This window comes from Egretta garzetta, unplaced genomic scaffold (genome assembly GCF_000687185.1).
Source record: "Egretta garzetta isolate BGI_Z169 unplaced genomic scaffold, ASM68718v1 scaffold79, whole genome shotgun sequence".
NCBI classification, from domain to species: domain Eukaryota; kingdom Metazoa; phylum Chordata; class Aves; order Pelecaniformes; family Ardeidae; genus Egretta; species Egretta garzetta.
Genome location: NW_009260791.1, coordinates 4,433,762 through 4,459,927, shown reverse-complemented (window position 1 = coordinate 4,459,927; position 26,166 = coordinate 4,433,762). Strand labels below are relative to the sequence as shown.

Genomic DNA, 26,166 nt, shown 5'->3' with positions numbered 1-26,166 from the left:
ACCTTTAAGTCTCTCTTTTATTACGCTCACCTGACTGATTCTGCATAATTCTGGTATCAGTCACATCAATGCTTTCTTAGCATCAGTTGGCTGTCTTTCCTTTCTAGTCAGATAGAATTCATATTATCTAACTATAGACATCTGCAGTGAAGGCACATACTTCTGGACTAATCTTCTCAACTTCTTTTACAGTCACTGGAAGGAGATAGAGAGCTGTTTAGTTGATGCAGCTTTCTTTTAGCATCGAATTTAGTCTGAATTTGAGTCACAGGGATTTGCATCCCTTCTGGACTTTCACAAAATTGGAAATGTTCCTCTATTCCCAGGTCAGAGTGTGAGGAAAACCACATTATCTGAAGTCTAGGAAATGTGCAATAAGATACGAAGATGTTTTGCCATATAAATAGCACACTGTTGACAAAAGTGATTGTAGAGTAGATTGCATTGCTGCCAGACTTTTAAGAGAATAATTGGAGGCTGAAGATTGTCAAATTTTGCTTGGCTTGAATGAATGCACTCCATCTCCAATTACTGGTACTCTATACCTAATTGATTCATCATAAACTTCAATTTAAAGCCACATAATTCTGTAAAAACTATATTGGACTCACCTCTGTACTCTGAGACCTCATTGTGGTTGAACACACACACTTACAAAATGCTTACCAGTTACATGGAAAATGATCTCAGGTACTTACAGAACAAAGGACAACTAGCAAATGGGAGAAACACCCTGGAATTAAGATTCGGTCTTTAAAGTTCATTCTTAGGCAAGATGCAGTTCCAAGAAAGGGTGGTGCAATTTCAAATCTGTGTTTCAAAGCACAGAACTGTAAAAACAGAAAGCTGCCAGGCAATCACATCATCTGAGTCACAACAAAGATGAAAGAATCGTTCTCATAAAGAACTCTCTCAGTTATTTGGATGCCTTAAATGGTTCAGAGAAATTGTGTCTATTTAGTATTGCATGCTGGAACAGAATAGTATGCCTTATCAATAAGTTTTTCACACACAGTGTGTCAAACTCTGGTGTCAGAGCAGAGGTTCCTGCTGTGAATGGCTTTGCTGGGGTATGATGTAGGAGGCTGGTGCTGCCCAGTGCCAGCAGTCGGTCTAGGTAAGATGTTATCGCCAAAGGTGCTTCTCAAAGCTGACATGCCACTCAGCCTTTTAAAGACAATGTTAGCATCTGGGAGATTTTATTGCAAGAATGCTGAATTATTGCGCTGGGTAAAGCTACAGTTCACCTAGATTTGTTCACCTGTAGCCAAATTCGGGGGAAAAATCAAACCATGCTATGTGTGTATTTTTCATTTTAAGGCAGAAATTATGTGCACATTCTGTATCTAGAAAACTGCACAGGATAAAAAACCACATAGTTAAATGCATCCATCATGGATTTTACATTTGTAACAATCCTTCAAAAAACATTTTAAGTATTCCCAGCAGGATATATATTTTAATACATAATATTTGGTATTGCTGCATGCTCTGTGTTAATTTCAGTAAGGCCTGAATTGTGAATAAGATAATAGAAATACAAATAATTTGCTGTGCCCTACTTCCTGGATTCTGCGTGGATAGTGCTCTGTATAGAAGACAGTGGCATTCTTTCTTTTACACCTGAAATGAAGGTCGGTTTTTTTTTTTAATGTATTAAAAAACATGATTAAGTAATGGGCCTGCAATTCAGGAATACTTATCAGTGTTCAGTTTTTCTGCTCATGTTATGATTAAACAACCTACAGCCAGATGTAATCTGTGCCATTTGGTTATTTTTCAGTTTAGTGGAGTCTAAGTATGGCCGTCACAAACAATAGATCTTACTGGTTTCTCTTAATTTTGTGTAATTGTGAAGTAACTAACTGGCACATTTTAAGTAAAATAACTTGGTAGATTTTCAACTGTAATTCTGGTTTTAGTGTTATACTGCTTGTTTTCCTTTACAGTGTGCATTAAGAGCCACTTTGTGATTAACTTGCAATAAGACCTGGAGCAGGATATACAGAACCAGGGCAATAAGGAAATGAAAATTATGTAAACTGCAGAATCAAAATTTCTGCTCTCTGCAGTTTACATAACGAGAGCTTCCAGCTATGTTGAGTATTTATCCACCAGTCTTTCCTAGCAAAACTGTCAGAGGTGATGTAAGGTCATTTTACAGTATGGTTCTCAAGACCAGTGCTTGGAGTGGTGAGTGGTATACAGGACTGCATCAGCTGTCAGTGTGGTAATATGCTGGAAGCAATCAAATTCTTCTGAAATCAGAGGTACTGTCAGTGCTAATTAGCAGAGGTGTGAAATAATGATGTCTTTTTAATCAAGAGGCCTCACTAGGAGCCAAGCTTATGTGCATGTTTTATAGTCTTTACATTGTGTTTAATTGGGACACCTCTGAGGCTACAGCTGGATAACTGGGAGAGTTGGAATTGGATCAGGGGGCTGATTAACTCTCAGTTAGTGGTAATTATGGGAGGAAGGCCCGAGTGTTCAAATAAGCACCGCACCACACTGTGTTGTGATGCGCTTCGCCATACAGCTCTCACTGTGCATTCATAACAGGCTGAGCATCCCTTGATCAAGAACGTTGAACTGAAAGCTGGGGTAGTTACTCTGCTCTGGCTGCAGCTGCCAAAGCTCACAGTGCTTTAGGTGGAGTAGTGAAAGGTGAAAGTCGTCTTCTACACATCATATCCCATCAGAAACATCTTTCCTGCCTGTAAAGTCTTTATTTGTGCCCTCAAAGTCCTAATTGACACTGTGCTAAATGTTGATTGTGGCCTTCTGGCTGTCCACAGGAAGCTTTGCTGCTCTGGGGAAACCAGGACTGGAGCATCTGGGTTGGCAGCAGGCAATGGGAGATGGCAGCAGATAGGAGCAGCTAACAGAAAAGTGTGAGTGTGTTTGCGAAATTAGAAATCCATCAACTATGTATGGGCAAAGCAACAGGTGGAGAGAGGGAAGCTGTAAGAGAGCCGTACAGAAGATGTGTTTAGACTAAGTTGGAAGGTGAGCTGGGAAATAAAAATAGGCCTAGGGGTTGTGACTGGTGAATATCAAAGCTGAAGTGATCTAGGGCAGGTTTTTTTTGAAACAGTGGGGCTATTCCATCAGAAGAGAGCAAAATAGGGAAGGACTTGGGGTATCAATGAAGGAGGTGTTTGTGAGAAGTTGGGACTGCTCTTGGGAGACACAGAAATCAGATTTGAAAGAGGTGAAGTGCTTTTGGGAAATCTGAAGAACTCTGGGTGAGCTGGGAGGCACTGGAGAGATCTGTGGCTCTGGAACAGCTTGTTAAGAAGGTAAGAGTCTCCAGAGTGAAAGGAGTGGGAAAAGGGAGACTCAAACACCTAAAGTTAGGAGTCACGCAGGTATCTGAAGAATCACCATAGGGCATCCACCCAGCAATGTATCTGTGGGTGAAATCACTCTCCTTATACAGAGCTGAGACACTCTATGACCCTTTCCCGCTTTAATTTAATATGGTCCTGAATTAGCATGAACGGGTGGTAGGGGGAAAGAAGGGTAAGCAAGACAGAAGAAAGGATATAACTAACAACAAAATAGTCACTTAAAACAGTGGTTTTAACTAGAAACTACCTAAATTACCTGGAGAATCAGAGTTTGGGCAGCCAAACAAGGCAGGGAAAACAATAAGGAACTTGAGTGACAGAACATGCTCGAACTACTTCAATGGCGAAAGGACTCATACTGAGTTCAGTGGTATGTCTAGTAGGGACATAAAACGGTAGGCAAAGTACGAATGTCAAAGATGAACCCCTGTGATCAGCAGAAGGGGGAATTGTTCAATGTACAAACAGAAAGTCCTCCTGGAGCCTGACATGAAGAAGTCCTGCTACACCACTGCACTGCTGTCCTCATGAAAAGCAACGAGAATGGTAACACGCTGCCTAGCAAGAAGGGATGCGAAGCAGATTGCCTGTGGGGTAAGCCTTTTTTCTGTTGTGTACAAAGTTAACATGAGAAAAGTCAATTACTTTGCTTTGGAGGTACCTGCTTATAGCTACCTGCTTATACATTAAATCTATGTTTTCCATTTATGTGCTTCTACCTTTAAAGTGTATGTGTGTCTCAATTCCTTGAAGCTTTGATTTATGGAAATGTCAGTCCTCCATTTAAAGACTAAAACTGGGGCTTTTTTGTGGTTTAATTTGTTTGCTTTTCAAGGTTTCTCTGAGTTTTTAATCTTTTAATACTAATTAGACGTTAAAATCCCAAAGAAATCTGTACTCCCTGACTCTGGAGAGCAGTGATACTATAATTTATTTTAAATTCTCTTGTAAGTCAGATTTTCCTATGTCATGCACCTGGCTAAGATCCCTACACTTTCTTAAGTTTTGAAATGTTTGATGTTGGAATAAAACTTCATTCCTCGAGGCTTCATCTGTTTCTGTATATCTCTTTGTTCTTACCATAGTGTAGAGCGTTGCACAGGGAATATTTCTGCAAACACAGTCGCTAAAGGATGTGCTCTCAGCCGACCTCCAGTCATCTCATCAGAGAGTGATGCCAACGGCTGAGCTGCAGGTCTGACAGAGTGGGCGGGCTGAAACACCAGCCCTCACTTTAGTATTACAGGTATGGATTAAGTATAAAACCAGTACAAATGAGAAGGAGTGCAAGAACAGGTTAACACTTTGTGCAGGTTGTTTTTCCTTGAAAGACTTCTCTGTTGAAAAGCTATTCTACTTGTCCCTCAATCTGTTGTTTAATATCATTCTATGTGGTTTTGTGCTCTGTAGTCTGCTTAATAGACTAGTGAGCTACAGATTAAAACCAAAGCACCAAATACACGACCTCTCAGTTTCTGAGGCTTTATCAAGGTGTCCCAGACACCAATGGTAGCCCTAAATGGGAAGGACAATGGAGCAGCGAGGTTGCGAAAGGTAAAAAGGAAAGTGGAACCAAACCTTGGTTTATTTCTTTAATCTGTTATTCAGCCAGAACTGTTTGTAGTTAAAACAGAACAACAGAAAACTCAGTTACTGGAACTGGCTAAGTAAGCATGACGCAGCAGGCACTCTGTCTCAGGTTTATTTTCAAAGGACGAGCTGGAGAGTCCCCTCACACTGTTCACATCTCCGCTGTTCTACAAGACAGCACCTGAGGGCTGCCCTGGGAAAGGCATTCCAATCGGAAGTTCCCTGCAGCCATGCTGCAGACCCTTACAACTCCTCCAGAGAGCAGGTCCATCCTATTGTATCCAGCAGGCAAAGCCCTTCTACCACTCCTCCCTACCTCTGACTAGTCCAAACTGTGACCCCATCTCACCACTCTGTTCCAAGGATCCTACTGAATGCTCAGTGTTATCATAGATCATGGAATGCTTTGGGTTGGAAGGGACCTTTAGAGGTCATCTAGCCCACCCCCCCTGCAGCGAGCAGGGACGTCTTACCTAGATCAGGTTGCTCAGAGCCCCGCCCAACCTGGACTTGATCGTTTCCATCACAGTATTTTTCAAACCAAATCAGTGGGGGGCTGGATCCAGACCTCTTAGGCTTTCAGAACTTCTCTGCAAGTTGTCTCTGCCTGAACCTCACAGCCTACATCCAAGGGATGGTGAGCATCTATTCCCAAAGCACAAAGCTGCTACTCAAAGGACCTTCCTGCAATCACTCCACAAGGCTCGATAGGATGATGGCACATTGTCCTCCTTCACCTGTACCATGCTGTTTTCCAGAGGCTTCTGCAAAAGGGAACCAACACGCTCAAGCTGGGCATCAAGGCAGCAGACAAGTATTGCTATCCCCTCTCCTCGCCTCACAGCCAGGCAGACGTACCTTGGCCATGCACTCTGTTTTTAAACAAGCCCCACTTCAGCCCATTGTTGGTCTGCAAACAAATGCTTGTTGAGGTAAAAATAATAAAGGTACTTGTTATCGTGTCATACATCTCCCTTTCTTCCTGGATCCTGTTTGTGGTCAAACTGAGCACTAAACAAGAACCTGTTTGGAATCCTTTAGCAGTATTTTAGCCTATGTCTGTCGCATGGTGCAGTATGGCTGAGCCAGATTTTCATACCAATTTAGCCAACTTGGATTCTGTGCCGATGCCACTGACCTGAGTCCAGATACCAAACAAGTTCAGGCACCCTACGCTACGCAGAGCTGTGAGGAGTAGACCCACCTTTATTTACCAAAGGCCTCCCTCTTGGAGGGAACAGCTTTCTTTAAAAGCTTTTTTCTAGTTTAATTCTGAAAGTATAACCTCTTGTCCTTATGTATTTAATGTTTAATACTTCCAAGCAGAATTTTAGAAAGCCGCCTTCTTTGTACTGTATTTATTTAGTAATTGCTGTGAGATTAGTATCTAAAGAGGAAAAATCAGTAACGCTTCGCTATAGACAAGTAGAGACAATATAATGCCTAACAGTCTTTTAACACTAAAATAAAATGCCTCTGAAATGCACCTTTACTGCTAATAAAATACCTTCCAGCCTTTTTAATAACCACATTTTCTGCACTGGATCTATTGTAGCTAGCATTTTAGGATCAATTTAGTAGATGAAAAAATAATAACAATCATTTTTCCATGTCAAAGCATTTTGAAAAGTGTGAACAACTACAGAGCAAGCGCTGTTTTATGTCTAAACAAACCCAATTTCTTAAAAAGAATTCTATTGTGTTGACATTTAAAATGGACTAGAAATAGATCTGTGGGGGGAAAAAAGCCTCAACAAAAAGGCACTTCTGTAATGCAAGCCAGATCAAAGAGATATTGCACTGCAATCTTCTGATGAGGACAGGCTGGCCTTAGGGTTTGCTGAGGAATATGAACCATTTTGGAAAGTTATTCTTTGTTTTGAGCATCCTGAACTTTTTTAAAGAAATCTAGGCTGAAGAGAGTATTTCACCAACCCCACAGCCTTCCCACCCCTCCAGTGGTTGTTTGGATTCATGGTGCAGGCTGTGCTGTTTTTGTCTGGGATTGAGTTAATCTTCTTCTTAGTAGCTAGTATGGGGCTATGTTTTGGATTTGTGCTGGAAACAGTGTTGATTATACAGCAATAATTTAGTTACTGCTGAGCAGTGCTGACACAGAGTCAAGGTCTTTTCTGCTTCTAACCCCACCCCACCAGCGAAGAGGCTGGGGATGCACAAGAAGCTGGGAGGGGACACAGCTGGGACAGCTGACCCCAGCTGACCAAATTCCATGAAATAGGACATCATGTTCAGCATATAAAGCTGAGGGAAGAAGAAGAAAGTGGGGGACGTTCTGAGTGATGGCGTTTGTCTTCCCAAGAAACCGTTATGCATGATGGAGCCCTGCTCTCCTGGGGATGTCTGAACACCTGCCTGCCCATGGGAATTGGTGATTGAATTCCTTGCTTTGCATTACTTGCGTCTGACTGTGAGGGGTGATTGAGCCAGCTTAGTTGCTGGCTGGGGTTAAACCATGACAAAGGTAAAACTGCCTAAAGCAGGCAAAAAAATACTCCTTTGGACAAAAAGTTGCCTTTTGATTTTCCAGAAATTTGCTGTATCAAATGGATGAATTATATGAAAATCTCCACAAACCAAAAAAATAATACTTAGTACAATAACCCCCTGCAGAGGATCTAACGGTCACTTGCATAACTGAATGGGATCTTTATTTCACTTGCACCATCCTTTCATTATCGTCTTTGCTTATATAGAACCATGCTGTCTAAAAACTTTTGAGGTTTCTGACACAGTGGTCACCAGACTTCTATTTCCAGTGCCATATTCACTTTCTACTGTGCCTTGCAGTGTAGCAATAGGACAGTGCTGTGTGCCATTGCTTGGCTCTCGGAGTCGGTCACCCATGCAGTCTTTGCAGTTGTGCAGAGCCCCATCACTCAATAGCATTCACTTCCATAATCTGATTGTACTTGCAAATTTGGATGCAGCACAAACTTGTTGTTCACTTATTGTACTTGGAATGGTACATATCAATTATCTGAAGGGCCTTATTTCTTGAATTGCCATAATCTTGAGCTATTCAGTAGGTCTAAGACACAGACAGATTTTCACGAGGGAGACGAAAACCACATATCTGATATACAAGCAACCCATTGCCAAATTGCACATCTCTGATACAACACACAGAGCTGTTCAAAGATAAAAGCAGTCAGAATTTTGAGGGCTGAGCACTTTATTTTCACTGTCTTTAGTCTCAAAAACAGTATAACAAGGGAAAGATTCAGTCATCCCATTTTCTCTTTGCAATCCTTGTACGTAATTTTCTTCTAGGTAATTTTTCTTTCTGGGAATAATTAGAAAGAGGGCTAGTTTCAGTCTGTGAAAATGCAGCATTTTTCTTTGCACTGAGATACTCACTCAAGACTATGCAGAGCCAGAAAGCCCTTTATGTGGTATGGGAAAAAAGGAAATAACACCAGAAGTCCGAGTGCTGTTCCTTTCTTGCAAGCTTTTTCTTTGCCATTCTGCTGCAATCTCAGATCCTGACTAGCACCTTCACCTCAACCCTCCCTCTAGATCCATGCATCTCTTCTCTGTATAAAAAAATGCATACAGTAAATTATTACTCCCTTACAGAATGCAAATATTCAAGATGAGACTGAGCTCCTAGCTTAGCGCCACCTCTGGACCTGATATTCTTAAAAGATGGTTTCTGCTTAGATGTAAGATCCTGAGTTAGCCTCAGCCCTAGTAATTATTGACCTGATCTAAAGCTATTAAGTCAATGGGAACCTTCTAATGGGTTTCAAAGGACTTTGGGTCAGGATTTTTGTGCATATTAAGTCTAGTGGTGCATTAAGACACCCCTTATATTTTACTTTGGACACTGACATTTGAAAAGGTCAACCTGAAAGAACCTTTGAGCTGATGATTAAGAGGAAGCAGAGCTAAAATAATAAATTATTATCTCACAATGAACTTACTGTATGCTTTAACATATTCAAAGTAAGATATTTGCATTCTCCAAGGATGGCAAATGGAGACATAAAATACCTCTTAAGAGTTACGTTATGCCTCTATGAATGTTTCCAGAGTGTGGTTATCGTTGTTGAGTTTTCTAAGTACAACACCTTGCAATGAATAGCTTTTAACTTCAGTAGTTGTTGGAAAATAATGGTTCAATCCTTCAGCTGGTGCTTTTCTCTGACATGTTTAAGGAGTCAGCACAGCCAAGAAAATTAGGAAACAAAATAGCTCAATTAGGACACTCAGTATTCATTGCTTAATGAGGACAGCAAGCAAAGACAGAGCAGCTCTCAATTTCTGTGATAAGATTCTCTGACATTTAGAATGCACTGGTGCAGCTGACTGGTCAGTCAAGACCTCCCATTTCAAGTTTCATCACTTAGTGCATTCATGTACCATTTTTAATTCCATAAACTCCAGAAGAAGCTGATTTTTGTTGTGATACTAGGACATGCAGTTACTGTGTCCTGAGCTAGTGTGTAAAAGGATGCATACCTGGATGAAAAAAAATTGTTTGTCTTAGAAAGGGCAGTAACAAGCACAAGAGAAATTATGAGATTCAGCACCTGAGAGAATGGAAAAACCTCCCTCCAGTGTTTATACAGAATAAAGTTGGCTTTCTTATAAAAAGAAGCAAATCAAAGGTGACAGACTGCATTTACAAATGTCACTGTCCAAGACAATCCACATAAAACAATACTCATGCTTTAGTTGACATTACTATACAAAGGAGAGTGAAATGGTAAGTCTCTACAGTTAGTTTGCATTCATTATCTACTCCTTCAATTCCATCCATCAGCAGAGTGATTTTGCTGTTAGGGAGAACTTGGTCTCATCTTCAATCTCATGGCTGATGGATTCCTGGGAGAGAAATACTAATGAAGACATGAAAGTGGGCTTAAAATTTTTGCATAGCTACTAAAACCAGATTTAATTGTCTTTAAACTTTCTGTAACTTAATTGCTGATATTGTTGCAGAAAGGGTGACCTTCTATGGTGATAAACGATGCATTCGTACAAGTTAGCTCTGTCTGGTAATAAGCATGGCCTCTAGGTCAGGCTGAAGGTTGCTGCATGTTGGAATAGTGGATTATCACTTATGGCTCTGGGAGGAGCGATTACACAAAATACGTAACAGAGTTGTAAAGAGCTGAGATATTTATTTTCCATGGAGCTGCAAGAACCAGTTCAATGCCTGATGAAGCCAAACATTGCGTCTGTGGGATGAAATCTCCTTTGTCAGATGCAATCCAGTGACTCTTAACAAGCGGAAAGAAGGGTGTGATATAAAAAGTGTCCTGAAACACTCTATCAAACACACTCCAAAAAATAGCTGTGATGAGGCAGAAATTATTTGGGGCAGACTTTTGGATAGTTAACGTGCTACAGAGCCAGAAACTGTCCTTGACTATGGAAAACAATGGACAATGTGTATGCTGGCTTGTTATTTCAGCTGATGCTGCCCTTCACAAGCTAACACCAAAGAGAGGGGAGTTAATCATGCCTTCACTCAGCAAGACCAGCCTTCTTGTGTTTGGAAAGGAGTGGTGCCAAAGTGGCAAATTTCCCCCAGCATTTTATGGTCAATTCTTCATGCCAGGTGACAGACACCAATTCCAAAACCAAAGAAAAATAAAACCTGGATGCTGGGAAAAAGGCAGACACAAAAGCCAAAACCTAGGAAGTAAAAACTGATGACACAGACTTGGACAGATCAGTTTATATCTAAATAATGGAGGTGAATTTACAGTTTGTCATCTCATAATGTCATGAAAATTGAACTGAAAGAGGAAAAGAGATCTCTGAAGGTTCGTTTGCTGCTTAATCCAAAAATAAATTCCTATCTGAGAATGCTGTAAAGTTCTTGCCACAGGGAAGTAACTGGAAATCAAAGTATGGAAGATGGAAGATACTGCCATCAAACGAAATTTAAAATCTTAAGCAATTGCATGATGGAAAGAGATGTTTAAAGTAATCACAGACAAAAAGATAGAATGAAGGTGAATGTGCAAAGAGAGTGTAAAACTTAGGGAATCTCAGAATATTTATAAATACTCAGAACTGATAAAAAATGAAAAAGCAAAAACAGATGCAAGAAAACCAGTAATAAACAATTGCACCTGTGAGTGAATTGTGCCTGTGTCTGGGTACAGCACTGTAGGACTATTCATCTGCTCCAGGTCTCATTCTCTGCAGTTGTCTTTCATGTGAGCCCTGTTCATCCCCCATGAGTGACCAGACACAGGCTGCATCCGACAAAGGAGGTTCCTCTCTAAGGAGGTGCTGCGTCTCATGCTACTAAGCCTTGAATTGGTCCTTGTAGATCACTGGAAAATGTGTCTCTTAACTACTGAGTACTTATTTTGTCTAGTAGTTCTTCTTGGAAGAAGTATGTTCACCATAACTGATGGTCCCCGGTGTATCTCTTCTGAAGGTAGTGCAGTCAGGTAAGACATTTAATTGGGGGGAAAAAAAAGTGTCTTTTTCAGATCTCCACTGGTTTATGGCTCAAGAGATGTGACCTTATTCACTGACTTATATTTTATAAGAATTGAAGTCAGAAGTATCATTTCTGACAGTGTAAAAAACCTTTTTGCTACAGCTGGGCCAGGCAAAGTTGGCTTCTAGTGAGCATTTCTATTATGGAAACTGTGTCACTTGTCATCAGAGTAACAGAGATAAGTTTCAGCCTTTACCTGTTAACCAGTGCAATAATAAAATGAAATCTTTTACTAGAAAGGCTAATTCAGGAAAAAAAAATCTGAACTGCTACTTTTTTTGCCCTCGTAACTACTGCAATTCAGTGGGTCTATCAAGTATATAGTCTGTTTTGCAACATTAGGTGGGATGTAATTCATTACAAGTGTTTTGTTCCTTTGCCAGGTAAAAACCATAGTTAAAACTTCAGCTTCAGTAAGGGCAGGATGGATCACAGACAGCTTATGGAGGTTCTTGAAAACACATGCTGAGGCTTCGTCCTGTCAGATGATCACCTCACCTGCGAGCAACGTGACATCCACCTCAGCTAGGTAACTGGATGCTTGTATGTGCCACATCGCATGGAGAGATGCCCAGCAGGTGACATGCACCTCATGTAGTTGTCCTTCCCTATGATACAGATGTGTCAATGACAGCCATATGGCTGGGGAACAAATGAACATCTGGTCAGATGGGATGTCTTCCACTGCTGGAAGACATCCATATTTTGATGTAAGACAGGAAAGCCCCTGTTCAAGGGAGAGAATGTGCATATATATCCCTATATTTCACTATTGCTCCTATTTCACATAAACAGCAAGTAAGATCATAGTCTTTGAGAGCCTAAATTAGCGAAGATCCCCCTGCTCTCAACTGCATCTCGCATCTAGTATCACTTCACTAACCAGTTCAGATTGGTGCGGGTTGAGTTGGATCCATGAATTTTAATAGCAGAGAACCTTGTTTTCAACATACATTTCTGATGTTAGAAGCAGTCAGGAAAACGCAGTTCATCTGTTCCCACTAAAGCTAATAGAGCTGCACAGCAGGACCTGGAAGCATAATTGGGACCATTATCTCGTGTTCTGGGGAATGCAAAAGCGATTCTCTCTAACTTAAACTGTATGTATTCCTCTTTCTCAGAGCCAGCATTGTTACCAAAATATTCGCCTGTACAGTGGTGCACACCACCTAGTTAGAGAGAGTTGTGGCTACTTTAACTCAGGCATGTAGTTCTTTCAGCATGCAGAAACTGTGCATAGGTGACTTCACCATTTCTGTTTGCATAAATCTGTGGGCATTTCTGATGGGTTTATGCTCCAGCTGTTCTGGAAACCAAGTCACACAAGGCCAAGAAAGTTGTCAAGTCTTCAGGCTGTATTTGATCACACAGCATACAAGGGGATCAGGCAGGCTTTCGTTTTAAAACACTTGGCACAGAGTCCAGTAAAACATCTAAACGGTTATCATTTATTTATTGTTCAGTTCCCCTGAATGGGAGTCTTTTCAACCTGTACAAAAAGCCAATTAAAAAAAAAAACCCAAACACAAAAGCCAATATTACGATGATGCTGAAGTTACTATTCTAGTTCAGGAAAACAGCTCAATATTTTGAGGGTTGTCACAGAGCCACTGTGAGGGACATGGAGTTGTGCTTGCATGTTCTGTGTGCAGCCTTCAAACACCAAGGGAGTGGTGATGCATTTTCTCTAGCAGGAGAATATAAAAACCCTTTAACTTAATCCCTTCTGGTTTTGTCCGTCAGATGGGAATGGTAAGCTAGACAGTATTCGGAATTTGCAAGAAGCAGTGAGTCCAGGCTGTATGTAAGAAAGTAATAACAAGGGTAAATGTGAAATCTTGTGCAGGGGAAGGCAATATCTATTTACAGGGTCTCTAAGTAAGTTGATTTTACCAACTTGCATGCTTTTGGTCTCAGATCTCATCCACTCACAGTTTCACATCCCCATACCCACAAATATCAGGACACGTGTGCCCAAGTGGTCTGGCCAGGAACACCTGCATGAAGAACCTGAATTACTGAGTCTTTGCTACATCTCTGATGTTCTTTTGACTGTCAGTGGTGAAATACCTTGGGGATAGATCTTTTACACCCTTTAGGAGTTCTAATGGGACAGTCTTTTGCTTCAGAATCTTACTTACTTCGGTCTCTATAAATTGCAAGCAAATTCGCATCTCATTATCTGTTCTTCCTTGTCTGTTTGAAATCTGTGTCTGTTTTCCTGGTGGACTAATAAGAAAAGTGTATGTGATTTGCTGCAACCTGGCTGCAGTCATCCAGTTGACAAGTCATCTGTGCTGTGGTCTTATCAGATCTTGGCAGACAAAGTACATGCCTCAATTTTGCTTCTGGGAAAGGTTTCCTGGGAGCAGTGTCCTGGGAATGATGGCCTTCATTATTGGTCTAGGCGATTCTCTTAACCCTTGTTCTGCTGTTTCTTCTGGTGCTCGCACATTTGCATCCATAGTTCATTTATACCATTCTTTTCTTTCTGTTACAAAATTCTACAAGCTGCTCTTACTATTTTTTTTGTGCAGGGCTTTTACATTTTTACATTTTCATCTCCAGTTCATTACGTTTGTAAATGGTGAGTTTCTTATTTTCTCCTTTTCTACTTGCTTACAAAACACAATACAAACCCATTTTTTTCCACCACTTCTCACCCAAATGCCAGTCCTAACGTGTATTCCCCTCTGCCATGACTCAGTCATCGTACTGAGAAAAAGGCAAAACTCTATGTCTGAAATTCATGCCAGCATGCCAATAGAAACATTGCCTCCATCTGAACTGGAATCAGCAACTTTGAAGGAGCATTGGTGCCAGATGTTAAGATATCAATTTAGCACTTGAACTAGATATCTCAGAAAATTGAAACAAATCGATAAAACTAAAAAAAAAAAAAACAAAACAAACAAAAAAACAAACAAATAAAAAAAACAGGAACTGGAAATAAAGCAAAAAAAAAGCTCTATCCACATGTTAGTAGATACTCTCATATAGTCACTATGTCATTGCACTTTGTCTTTTTCATCCAAAGTGCCTATTCAGATAAGATAATGTATCAAAGTATCTTAGAGTGAAATTCAGTATCACACTTTAGATGTGCTTGATGATGAAGCTCCACAGTCAATATGCTAGACAAAGAACAAAATTCAAGGACATGTTTGCAAATAGTGATACTGGAAAACTGGCTACGAAATAGTTCCCTTTGAATCAGTACTTCTAAGAACAGCCGGGTTTTGCAGCCGAGTTTGTGCTGGCCTTATGCTACCTGTACACAGCTCTGCACTGAAGTTGCAAGAGAAACTCATTCTTGGCAGCTCGGAGTTCTCCATCGCTCAGGGGGGAAAGAGCAGCTGAGAAGCATCTATGGGGCATGTCTTGTCCCTCTCCATGTAGGAAGCACCTTAGCAAGAATCTGCATAATTAAGAGATGCAGGGGTGAGTGAAGGCCAGACCAGAATGCATCGTGTTCTGCTCAACCAAGAGCCACTTCAGCCATGCTGAAGTCTTCCAGGTGGCCCATGGTCATGGATACAGTGAGTTGTTTAAGTGTTTTTGTGCCAGTGCAGGAGGGCCTGCACACCAGAACTTTGCTCCAGCTAGCAAGGGGAATAACAACAGCAAAGACAAGGTCAGCATAGGCTTCAGTACAGCATTGCACAAACAGTCCTATGCCCTTGAAAACATTCTTAGACTACACCACCTTCTCCATCATTTGTTTCTGGTACTGATGTTAATCTGGTTTAGCTGAAGACTGAAATCCTTGTCTACCCGTGCAGCCGATCTAGGGCATGTCTGTTAGATGGTTGCTGGAACTCAGTTTTATGTATATTCAAATGGAGGCTAAAAAAAAAAAATACATGCAAGAGCAGGTTAAAATCATGATTTAAGAATCAAAGAAAGTAGTAATTGTATGTAGACTATATAGCAACTGTGATGTTTATTTTTTTTCTTTAAAACCCCCCCATCGTTCCCTTTGCCTTTAGAAAACACTTAATAAAGCCATATCATCATTAACGCGCTGTAGTTTCAACAACTTAAACCCAAGGTCTCACCGATTGTACCTAATAAGGTGCTTGAAATTCAAACAGTAACACCATATAAAATGGAACAAACCCAAAGTTTCATGGCAGTCCACAAGCCAATAATACAAAATGGCATTTACATGTAAAATTTTATAAGTCCTTGCCCCTTCTGAAATCAAAACTGAGGAGAACAGAAATGGGGTCTCAACACCAATGCAAGGGATGCACTCAAAGACCTTTGTACCAGCACAAGTGAGATCAGGTTCTGGGGCAAAAGCATGGGAATACTTTATTTTTTTTTTTAATCTAAGCATTGACATGCCATATTTTATGACCATTTACATGTGCAAAGATGCATCTGAGCTCAAAGCAGACAGATGCATGTTTAATTGTTCAGCCTGCCTGCACAAATAACAGTTTCCAGGCATCACAAGCTTGCATGTAGGAAATGATATTTCATGAATTTTAGTCAGAGTCATGAGGTCTGGTTTTTAAAAAGTGTATCTTTCAGATTAGCTCCTGCTTTAGAAATCTTTCTCTTAGGAGAATGAATTTCAGTCTCACAAATATGCATCTAGACAAAGGAAGGAGATACTGCTGAACAGAGAAACTCTTTAGATCAAGCTGCCAAAAATGAATACTGAAATTCTTGCCCAAGTAAAATCAGTGGTGTTTTCCCCACTGACTTCCATCCTGACAGAACTTCATTTTTAGATGTTCTTGTTCAAATCATAGTATCTGAAGGGATGCTTAGAGAAGTACTGAGCTCTCCTGGAAGAATCTACGCCATGCTGCTCTCAGCTGTGTTGCTAAGAATCAGCTCAATTCTTGCTTGTTTCAAATGGCTGATTGAAGTATTCATACATGGAGGGGACACTGGTGATTGGGGTCTGCAGAGAAGTGGGGTATTTTTTCCACAGGCAACAAGTTCTGCACTGTATTTTTTAAAAGACCAGTGTGTACAACACTTCACTGGGACATGCATAGCTTTGCACAAGGCACTAAAGGCGATAAAATGTCTTTTTTCTTGTTTATTTTTCCAGTTTCCACCTTTTATCAATTCTTTTCGTTCCCATTGCATGAGCAAAGCTATCATTTAGAAGTGAACTCTAACAAGCTAATCATAATACACTACTGAATTTCAGATACCTGCAACCATTAAAAATATACGCAAGAGCTAATTTTCTGAAGAATTTATAGCTAGATCCACACAAGATCTTAGTAGTGATAGTACATCACCTTTCACATGCCTGGCTGCCTAGTGCAACCTATAGCCTTACGGACAAAGAGGCTCCCTATAGAGTGCATCAAACTACCTGAAGAAAAGGATAAGCAAAAGCCAGCATCATGAAGGGGTGACAGCTAACAGGAAATACTGATACAAATAAGTTTATAAATCAGTTTATCTCCTCACACTATTTTCACTGATATAAGTTCCTTAAGCAGTGAAAAGGCACTTTATCTGGTATTGAACAGCTATGTTAATTGAAGGTTTTACCTCTTCCTGTTATTTATTATTGCTGGCAAGGTGTACCTTACTGTCCCTATAGATCTGCTGGGGGAAAAATGATATATGCATCTCTTTTGAGAAATCAGCCAGGTTCATTTAGGTCATCTTCACTGACTGTTCACAACCATTTTTCCTGACTTTTCTTGCAGCAAGTACAGGAGTCCTCATGCAGTCGCTGCCACTGGCAGAGCTGTGAAGACAAGTTTATCCCCTGGAGAGGGAATACCAGGATGCTCCCATCTCCATTAGCAGAGCTGTTGTCAAAGGAGCTGATGATCATACAGTGATTCATCAAATATTCTGTTCATGCAGGATATTATCTATTGCTTCTAGCTCCATCCTGTCTCAGAATTTGTTGCATCATCCCCCCCCCCCCATTTAGATGTGAGTTTGGGGTTGGCATAGGCAGACACAGCACCACTCTCTCTACCTGTTGTGTAGAAATACCCTTAAACACAAGAGGTGATGGATTGCCTGAAGACTAAGAGAGTCATCAAATCAGGGATTTTTCTGATAAGCCTGCATGACTGGATTTGTCCCCAAAAGGAGTTAGACAACAGGTAGACTCCTGAGTTAATGGGCAAGTCCTTGGTGACTTGTTGAGCTTTTATGCATGTGGCCTGAGAGCAAGTAGTCGCACGTATCTTAATTTTTCCTGCATGTTTTAAAAATAGTGGATTATCTTAATGGTAATATTTTGTGATGCATGTTGTGATCAGAGTGTATTCTTTCATAAAAAGATCTCTATTAGGAATTTCAGGAAGATGTGTTGTAGCTTGTTACTAACATACAGTGCAAGCTGATGTTCATCATTAAAAATAAAAGGGTGCTTGTGTGGGATGGAATGAAATGCTTTTTCTCTCTCAGCCTGCTATTTCAGGTCTCTGTTTCCTTCAGAAGCAGGAGTGAGATGAATGAAACTTTTCTTCATTTTGCAAAACAAAAGAACAAAACTCTCTTATACCATTTACCTTTTTCACTCCATAAATGTTATGAGTAAATGTTATTTACAAATTTATATTGTGACAATGTCACAATTTTTTATTGTGAGGGTAATTGTTCTGAGACAGTCTTTCAGTCATGACTAATTTTGTATTTGGCTGACTCATTTTGTCTTGCAATTAAATAAGATGTGTATATTTTGATCTTTAAAAATGAATGCTAGATATTATGCCAAGAAGTAATTGAATTATTTTGCATGTATTATGTTTTTGCAATTTAGACATGTTTAGCTAAATAGACTTAGTCTTGTTCTCCAACTGACTTATTTTTGTTTGGTTTTTAATGATTCTGCTATCTCCTTGATGAGATATCCCTCTTCAGAAGGCTAAGCATTGAGATAAATACAACATATTATGTTTCTTCGGAAAAAAATCAACTATTGAACTGACAGACATGTAGTGGACCAAGTCTGGCTTTGTATCCTGTCAAATAGCTAGTCTCTGTGTTCAGAGAGATGGAGGGCTTGAGCATGGTCTTCTTCAGCATTTGGCCTTGCTCAGTCAGCAGTGTCAATCCTGCTCTCTGTTTTGTGACAGGAACCCTACAGAGGAATTGCCCTAACCCCCAAATCAGTGCCAACTCCTACATTCCCCAGTGCTTTAACAGATCAGCTCTAATGCTTCAAGACCATGGGTCCAGACGTTGTTTCCTTCTGGGACATGTCTTTGAGAAACTAAATAAGACAAAATCCTGAATTTGAAATTCCAGTGAAAATAATTTCTTACTGGTCAATGACCCAAAACATAGATGTTGAACAAAAGACCTCTGGTTCTCAATTACTTGTCTCAGTTTCTTTTTGGTCTTGAGCGTTCTTATCAAGGTCACCATCTCCTGGATTTTAGGTCCTCTTTTCTTGACCTCATTCCTCCATCCGACTGCCTTTTCTGTAAATGCTTGAGTACTTGCAGCAAGCTCCCTTAAATTTCAGCTGACTCCAGCAATCCAAAGATTCTCTTCCACCTCTTCTATATGACGATCATCTATTAGTCTTACCACAGTCTGTCTAGTCATCTTCCTTGGATCTGTTTGAAAAAAGGATTTGTTGTTAATATCTATACCTTTGTCATGTTTTCACCACATCATTTTAGAAAGCTTTATTTTCTTTTATACTTAATTACCTAGAAATGATATTCTTTTCTGTTTTCCTTGTTTATCCATGATTTTGAGAGATGTCTTTATGCTAGTGATTTCCCTTTGCCTTCTGGTTAATCACGTCAGTAGTTTTCACATAACTGATTTGATATGTTGTATGTGTTTGCTCTGAACTGCTAACACAATGTCTTTACACTTCCCATATGATAACTGAAGCTTTTTGTCCTTTCATCTATTTAATTTTACATTAACAACAGTCCTTAGTTTATGTGGTTCCCTTTTTTGAAGTTAAGCATTATTGTATTAGATTTTTTTTTGGCTTTTTTGTTTCTGTGGTAATGTTTAAGCCAGTTAGGTCACTCTTACAGAGAGGTTTTCGATAAGGACATTTGAACTGGGTTCTCTGCACTTCTCATGACTAAGGCAAGAGCAACTTCTCCATTAGTGGATTACTTGAGTAATGTTAATTACTAATGTCACTAACGTTGTCTACAAATTTAACCTTGCCATCACTTCATAACACACTTACCCATATTTACCTGACGTACACGAGGAGGGGAGCATAACTGAAGTCTCCTCCCCTCACAGCAGATAGCACTGGAAATCGGACTTTGTGAGAGGTTGACACTGTACCTGCCTTTCACAGTCCCAGATCTCTGCAACAGACTAAAAGAAACAACCAGTCCAAGTCATCTCCAGAAAGATTTCAAAAGGGTTACACCTTCATTTTGGAGGTTATTCGTAACATTGTTAATCACTTCTCGCTGCTGCTGCTTAAAGCTTCAACCCAGCATCTGCCAATGCACTCACAGTCAGGCCATCAGCTGCGGTAACTTGCCATGGTGCTGTCAGACCACTAAATATTCTGCTTTTCACCAACCTCAGGTCTGCATCAGATCTTGGGGTTTTATCATACTGACTGAATTTTTGCTGAAGCTCATGCATTATTTCTACTGAAGTCAACTAATTAACACATGGGGTTTACGTTCTAAACATTCTTTGCCTGAGTCCATTATTTAAGCTTTCAGGTGTATTGTGTAGCTGCAGCATCTCTCAATCATTTCCTCTTTGTAGTGGTATGTGATAGGATCCCACACTACAGCTCAGCCTGAATCATAAGATGATTCATGTGTCCATGTTCTGTATAAAAACAACATCGCATCAGAGCGATCTTTAAACCAAGAAACTTTATTTGTTCCTCATTCCTTTCTTTCCTTCACCCTTACCCACTCATTAATGGGCACTGATGCATAAGAGCACACATGGAACTTGGATTTCATGGGGAAATCCTCCTAGACTTTATGGGTTTTTGAAAGAGCCTGACCCCTAGAAAACACCAAGTCAGAACCTGAGAAAGGTAAGCAAATGGCTTAGACTATCCAGATACTTTCCCACAATAGAAGAAAAAAAGTGGAGGTAAGTGCTGCTAAGGAAATTGGGAAGAGATCCAAAATAGTTAGGCACCTTAAAAGAAAGGAAGCCTGCTGAAGGTCCAGTGAAAAATTACAATCCACAGCTCCCAAGGGATTTCTTTCCTTTTTCTGTTTTTTTTTGTTTGTTTGTTTTGTTTGTTGGGGTTTTTTTTTTTGTTTTGTTTTTTAACTGCAGGTACTTTGCCTGCTGCAAGTTCAGTCTCCTGGAAGAAAAAAATAAACCCAAAACCAAAAACCAAAACAGAAACCAAAAAAAATGTCTGATCCGTATAGGTAAGCACCTGGCTCCCATCTGAGCAAATATAAAAGTACATAACGATTATATCTGGACATCTACCTAGTAAGAAGCTTACAGACAGCTAAAAGCTCTCCAACCTAACAAGCACAGGAAGAGTCAACAACTGGAAGCTGAAGTTGCGCAAATTTGAGGTAAAAATAAGGTGCACATTTTAATGACAGAGACAATTAGTCTTTGGCTCACCTTACCAATATTATGTGGTACTGTCTCCATTACTTGGTTCCTTTAAAATCACGATTGGTTTCTCTGGAAGATATATCTGTCAGAAAAATTGGGAATACATATGGCATGAAGGACAGATTAATCAAGGGCCATTAACCGTGATGGTCTGTATGTGCCTGCCATCACAGGTTGTCCTGAAATTGCCGAATGTGAGAAACAGAGTATTCTGTAAGAAGTATTTCTAAGCGCATGCTCTCTTCCCCTAGGTATTTTTTATTGGTTACTTTATAAGAGATGTGCTTTAATCCACCTAACAGTCCTTATCTTCTTAGAGATGAAATACAGGAAATTAAGAGAAGAAAAAGGAAATTCAATTGCATATTTGATAGAACCACAACACTAATTGCTGTAATGGTTACTTCTGGACTTCAAATGTCTGAAGAAAACTTCCCTGTGTTCATGAAAACTGCAACACTGTTGAGACTGAGAAACACCATTCATTAGCCTGCTTTTGAAATGGGCCCTGATATAAATTAGAGTCAAAGTCAGGACAGGAGGGGGACAATGACTTCCCAATAAATCAAAGAAGATCAGCTCCTTCCTCAAGTAAACAGGATTTTGGAAGGAAATGCAGTAACATACCATTCTTGTGTTAATATCGTTTGGCAAGCAGGCATGCAAGAATGATTTAATGATGTATTGACTCATTTAAAAATATCAGTTTTCCCACAGAAGGCACGAGTGCTAAGGAGAACACAAAACAGCTTTAAGACGCAGAGGTCAAATGCATTCTAAAAATTGAAATATAATCATTATCTTCATTTTTTCACTTACCAAAGCTGACAGGATCTGTGGTCATCATAACTCAGCACAGACAGATAAAAAAGAAACTAGGTATTCGGTCCTTTTGTCAAGATGAAAGAGACTGTCGAGCTACACTGTCACATGAATGTCAGGCATATTCTGATAGCTATTTATTCTACCTGTATTGGCTGTAGGGTAATTACCAACCTAAAAGTGGGCCAATAGCAATTTGTAGTTCCTGTCAAGTATGTCGGGACAAACATGTTTAGTATGAGGGTCAGAAAAATCAAGTTTCAGAAAGATTAAGTTTCAACTATGAGAAATAAAGCAAGCAAGCTGTGTGCAACAATTTAGAATAAAAAATTACTATCCTCAAGAGAGTGTGCTGAATTTATCAAAAGTGGCCAGTCTGCACATCTTAAGAGCAATAATCCATACAAGGCAAATTGGTTCATCAATCGGTATGAAGTGAGGATGGCAAAAATGATATTAATATATTCATTTCAAAGGAAATTAGGAAAAAACTGGAAGGAGCATGTACAACTCACCCCCAATTTTTAAATCCTTAAATGCCTTCTTGATGCAGTGAAGGTTAGGATGTAACAGAGACAGATGCTGTAAGGAGCATGCAGCAATAAGGCTGCACAGCAGGACTGTGCTTGGATACTAAGGCAAGGAACATCTATAGACAAACCCAAGCAGGCAGATTATCTTGTCCTGCTATAAGCACGATAGAAGCAATAGGTGAAAGTAAGATCACCAAATTAGAATTATCCTACTGCATTTTAACTTCAGCCTTCCCCTTTGCCAGGAGGCCTCTTTCCATTAATGGTATTTTGTTTGTAGGAATGGTCATAATCAGCTTGTAGGGAGGGCGCCATCTACTTATAACTGCACCAATTCATGAGGTGTTGTCTGAGACTTGTCTGAAATGCCTTCCCTGTTACTGCAGAGGAAACCTGGAAGAAGGAGTTACAGAGCTTAGCTCTTTTATCTTTTGCTTCAATTTCTGCCTGGCCATCTATGAATAAAGCACTCGCTGGACTACACACTTAACGAGCCCTTCCACCCTTCATCTGTTACTTGCCATTTAACTCTACCTTTTCCAGGCTGCAGTGAATGGGGACCCATCTGGGCCATGGAAGGATGAGTATCTGACCACCTATCGATGCCGAAACCACTCAGGCATTTTTAGGCCTAAGCATGTTTCCAGTCTATCTATCTGTAACATTATGGAATGATCTTCATCTAAAGACAAACTCGACAAATCAATGACATGGTCTCGAGGGCTGTTTAAATACCATTACTGTTTGTAAGCTATTACTTCATTCTGTCAAGTGGATACTGCCACCATTAATATAAAATGGAGTAAATAAATAGATGGAGCCCATAAACTAAGGAAATGCTTAGTTTATAAACTTTGCATTTAGAGAACCAGCTTTGATTTGTCTGTGCACAAATTGTGGGGTTTGAAAGTCTTCTGTTTATTATTGCTATTTACTACTAATGTATAATAAATATATAATACAGACTGAAAGATGACATTAATTTCATATACATTCAGAATAATATACCTGTAATGTTTCATCCTGCCCCCTGTAGCAAAGAATGGAATCCCCCTGGATGACTGACAAACTTTTCACAGTCTTTGAAAATCATCAACTAATGCATGGCATACCAGGATGGGGGAAAAAAGGCCAGAATGCCTGCAGTGATCATGGGTACAGTAAGTTATGCGGCTGTTTTTCATCAGTGATAATGGCTTCTGAGAGGTGAAGAAGAAACTGGTTGAAAACCAGGGCATTTTCTCACAAGTGTGCAGTGCACTCGTGTGCACACGCACGCACACACACTGCTCTCTTATCTTTTCTGACTTGCTACAGATTTTGTGGTGCTCCAAATTTCCAAGGAAGTACTTCTAAGGGAATTGTACTTTTTTGTTCTCTCTCTTTCAATACTGATGTCAGCAGTTTTTTAAAAGCCACATTATCAAAATGATGGTAGAGAGGAGGTCTGGCATAATTAAATGGCTTATAACAAGTTTTCCCGTTCTCGTTTCCCTTGATAATGCAGCTTTTGAGAACTATTCACTGTAACAGAGAGAGAAAAATCAGCCTGCAGAAAAAACAGACCAGACTCATTCTGCTGCTTCACAGATGACCAGAATGATTATCCACTTTGAAGTCATGTAAGTGAAAAATATAAAACTTGCTTAAATATGCTTATCAGTTTTGATTAGCTAATGACTTCTTTCTTAGGATAATTGGCCCTTCTGGGAATGGCATTTCTTATATTTCCCATTTGTTTCTTCTTGGCATCCAGGGAACCTTTACTTTCCAGTTCCAGTGAAGTTTACTCTGATTAAACTTGGTTGTTGGTTTTAGCTGTCCTATGCAGGAAATAGTGGCATTGCTAAGGGTTAGGGGTTAGGACTTACGGATTTTATTATTAAGTCTGTAACCTGCTTAAATTGTACCTTTGTTGTTCAAATGTCATGTGCTTTTACTTACCCACCCACTTAAAGAGAGGAAGTCATCATAATCTTGTAACTGATGATGTGAGATCAAGTCTATAAAGCTCTTTTCACATCTTATATGTGCATCTATCATATCTTCAAGGACATTGTAAGGTGTGTTGACTAGAAGGGGGGGGAAGTGAAGAGCTGAGACAACCTTATGTAGGATCCTTCCAGTTCTCTGATGTTCTGGTAGACTCAAGAGAGCAGCAGTAGCCTGCATACCCATCCGTCTCAAATGTCCAGGAGAAACTAATCCTTGTTTTTGAATGAAGGCTTTATCAAGCTCATGTCTCACTATCTTCATACAAGACTGCTGTAAGTTCTTTCAGTAAGCTCCAACTATGGAGATATAACTGCATCCTTTGAAGACAGTTATCCCAGCAAAGGTATCAAAGGCTCCATGAAGACTCTGTCATGGAATCAAAAGACAGGCTAGTCCATGGGCTTTCCACTGTTTAATGCAAGACCAACTTCTTCATGTGAACAGGTCCAAAAATCAGCTCTTGAAGAATGGGCCATAGTATTTCTCACCAAGAACAATCGCATTAATGAAAGAACCTTGAAGTGGAAAATATGCTTACTGTGGCCAGAACCTCTGGTTTGCTAGTCTTGTTGCCTCTAGCATATACTGGTGAACAAAACTGTAGCAAGGCATTTTGACGCACAGAAACTGTCCCTCTACAACCACCTCTTTCCATCCACCACCACCATTATCTTCTGCTTTCCCTGCAACCACAGCCCTCACCTCACTGGGAAGCTGCTGAAGCTGGCAAAGCTCAGAGATATTAACCACTCTATACATCTTCCTCTGTCTGTGCTGCAGCACTGCAGGTAGATTTGGGCTAACTATACTCAGTGAAATCACTAGGAGCTTTACTGCAGTAAAACCCTGAATAAATTTGTGTACTGGATTTCTGTGGCCACGTTTTGGTGCGGAGGTGTGTGTGGGGGGGTACAGGGCTGGCCTCTGTGAGCTGCTGCTACAAGCTTCCCCCATGTCTGATAGAGCCAATGCTGGAGCCCACGCTGGAGCAGGTTTGCTGGCAGGACTTGTGACTCTGCGGGGGACCCACAATGGAGCAGTGTGCTCCTGAAGGACTGCACCCCATGGAAGGGACCCACACTGGAGCAGTTTGTGAAGAACTGCAGCCCATGGGAAGGACTCATGTTGGAGAAGTTCATGGAGAACTGTGTCCTGTGGGAGGGACCCCAGGCTGGAGCAGGGGCAGAGTGAGGAGTCCTGCCCCTAATAGATTAATTTCCCTGAGTCGAGTCTGTTTTAACCATGACGGTAATTGCTGAGTCATCTCTCCCTGTCCTTATCTCAACCCACAAACCTTTCACTATATTTTCTACCCCCGTCCAGCTGAGAACGCCCCCTGTGCTGCTTGGGGGGGGGGAGGAGGTAGAGAAATCAGGACTGAAGTTGAGCCTGGAAAGAAGGGAGGGGTGGGGGTAAGGTGTTTTAAGATTTAGTTTTTATTTCTCATTACCCTACTCTGATTTGATTGGTAATAGATTAATTTCCCTGAGTCGAGTCTGTTTTAACCATGACGGTAATTGCTGAGTCATCTCTCCCTGTCCTTATCTCAACCCACAAACCTTTCACTATATTTTCTACCCCCGTCCAGCTGAGAACGGGCAGTGATAGAGCAGCTTTGGTGGGCACCTGGGATCCAAGCCGGGGTCAACCCACCACAATTTGGTAATCCTATCCTATAGTAATGGATTTGTTGATAATAAGAATAACATCTCATGCCTGTGGCTGATTGCCTAGATGTCTCTTTGAACTCAAAACCAAGCAAGTTGTTTGTGGCTAAAAGTTCTATGCCAATGACATTGAAAAAGTGGCTTAAAAATAAAGCCTTTGTTTTAAGTAAATGTAGCAG

General features: G+C 40.4%; 1 long non-coding RNA gene across 1 annotated transcript; it reads left to right on the top strand.

Annotated features, from left to right (window-relative positions):
• The first annotated feature begins 253 nt into the window (after window positions 1-253).
• LOC118453076 lies at window positions 254-25,625 on the top strand. The gene is made up of 4 exons (XR_004842989.1): window positions 254-264; window positions 12,768-12,774; window positions 16,117-16,124; window positions 25,531-25,625. It is a non-coding gene; the product is annotated as an uncharacterized LOC118453076 (long non-coding RNA).
• The last annotated feature ends 541 nt before the right edge of the window (window positions 25,626-26,166 follow it).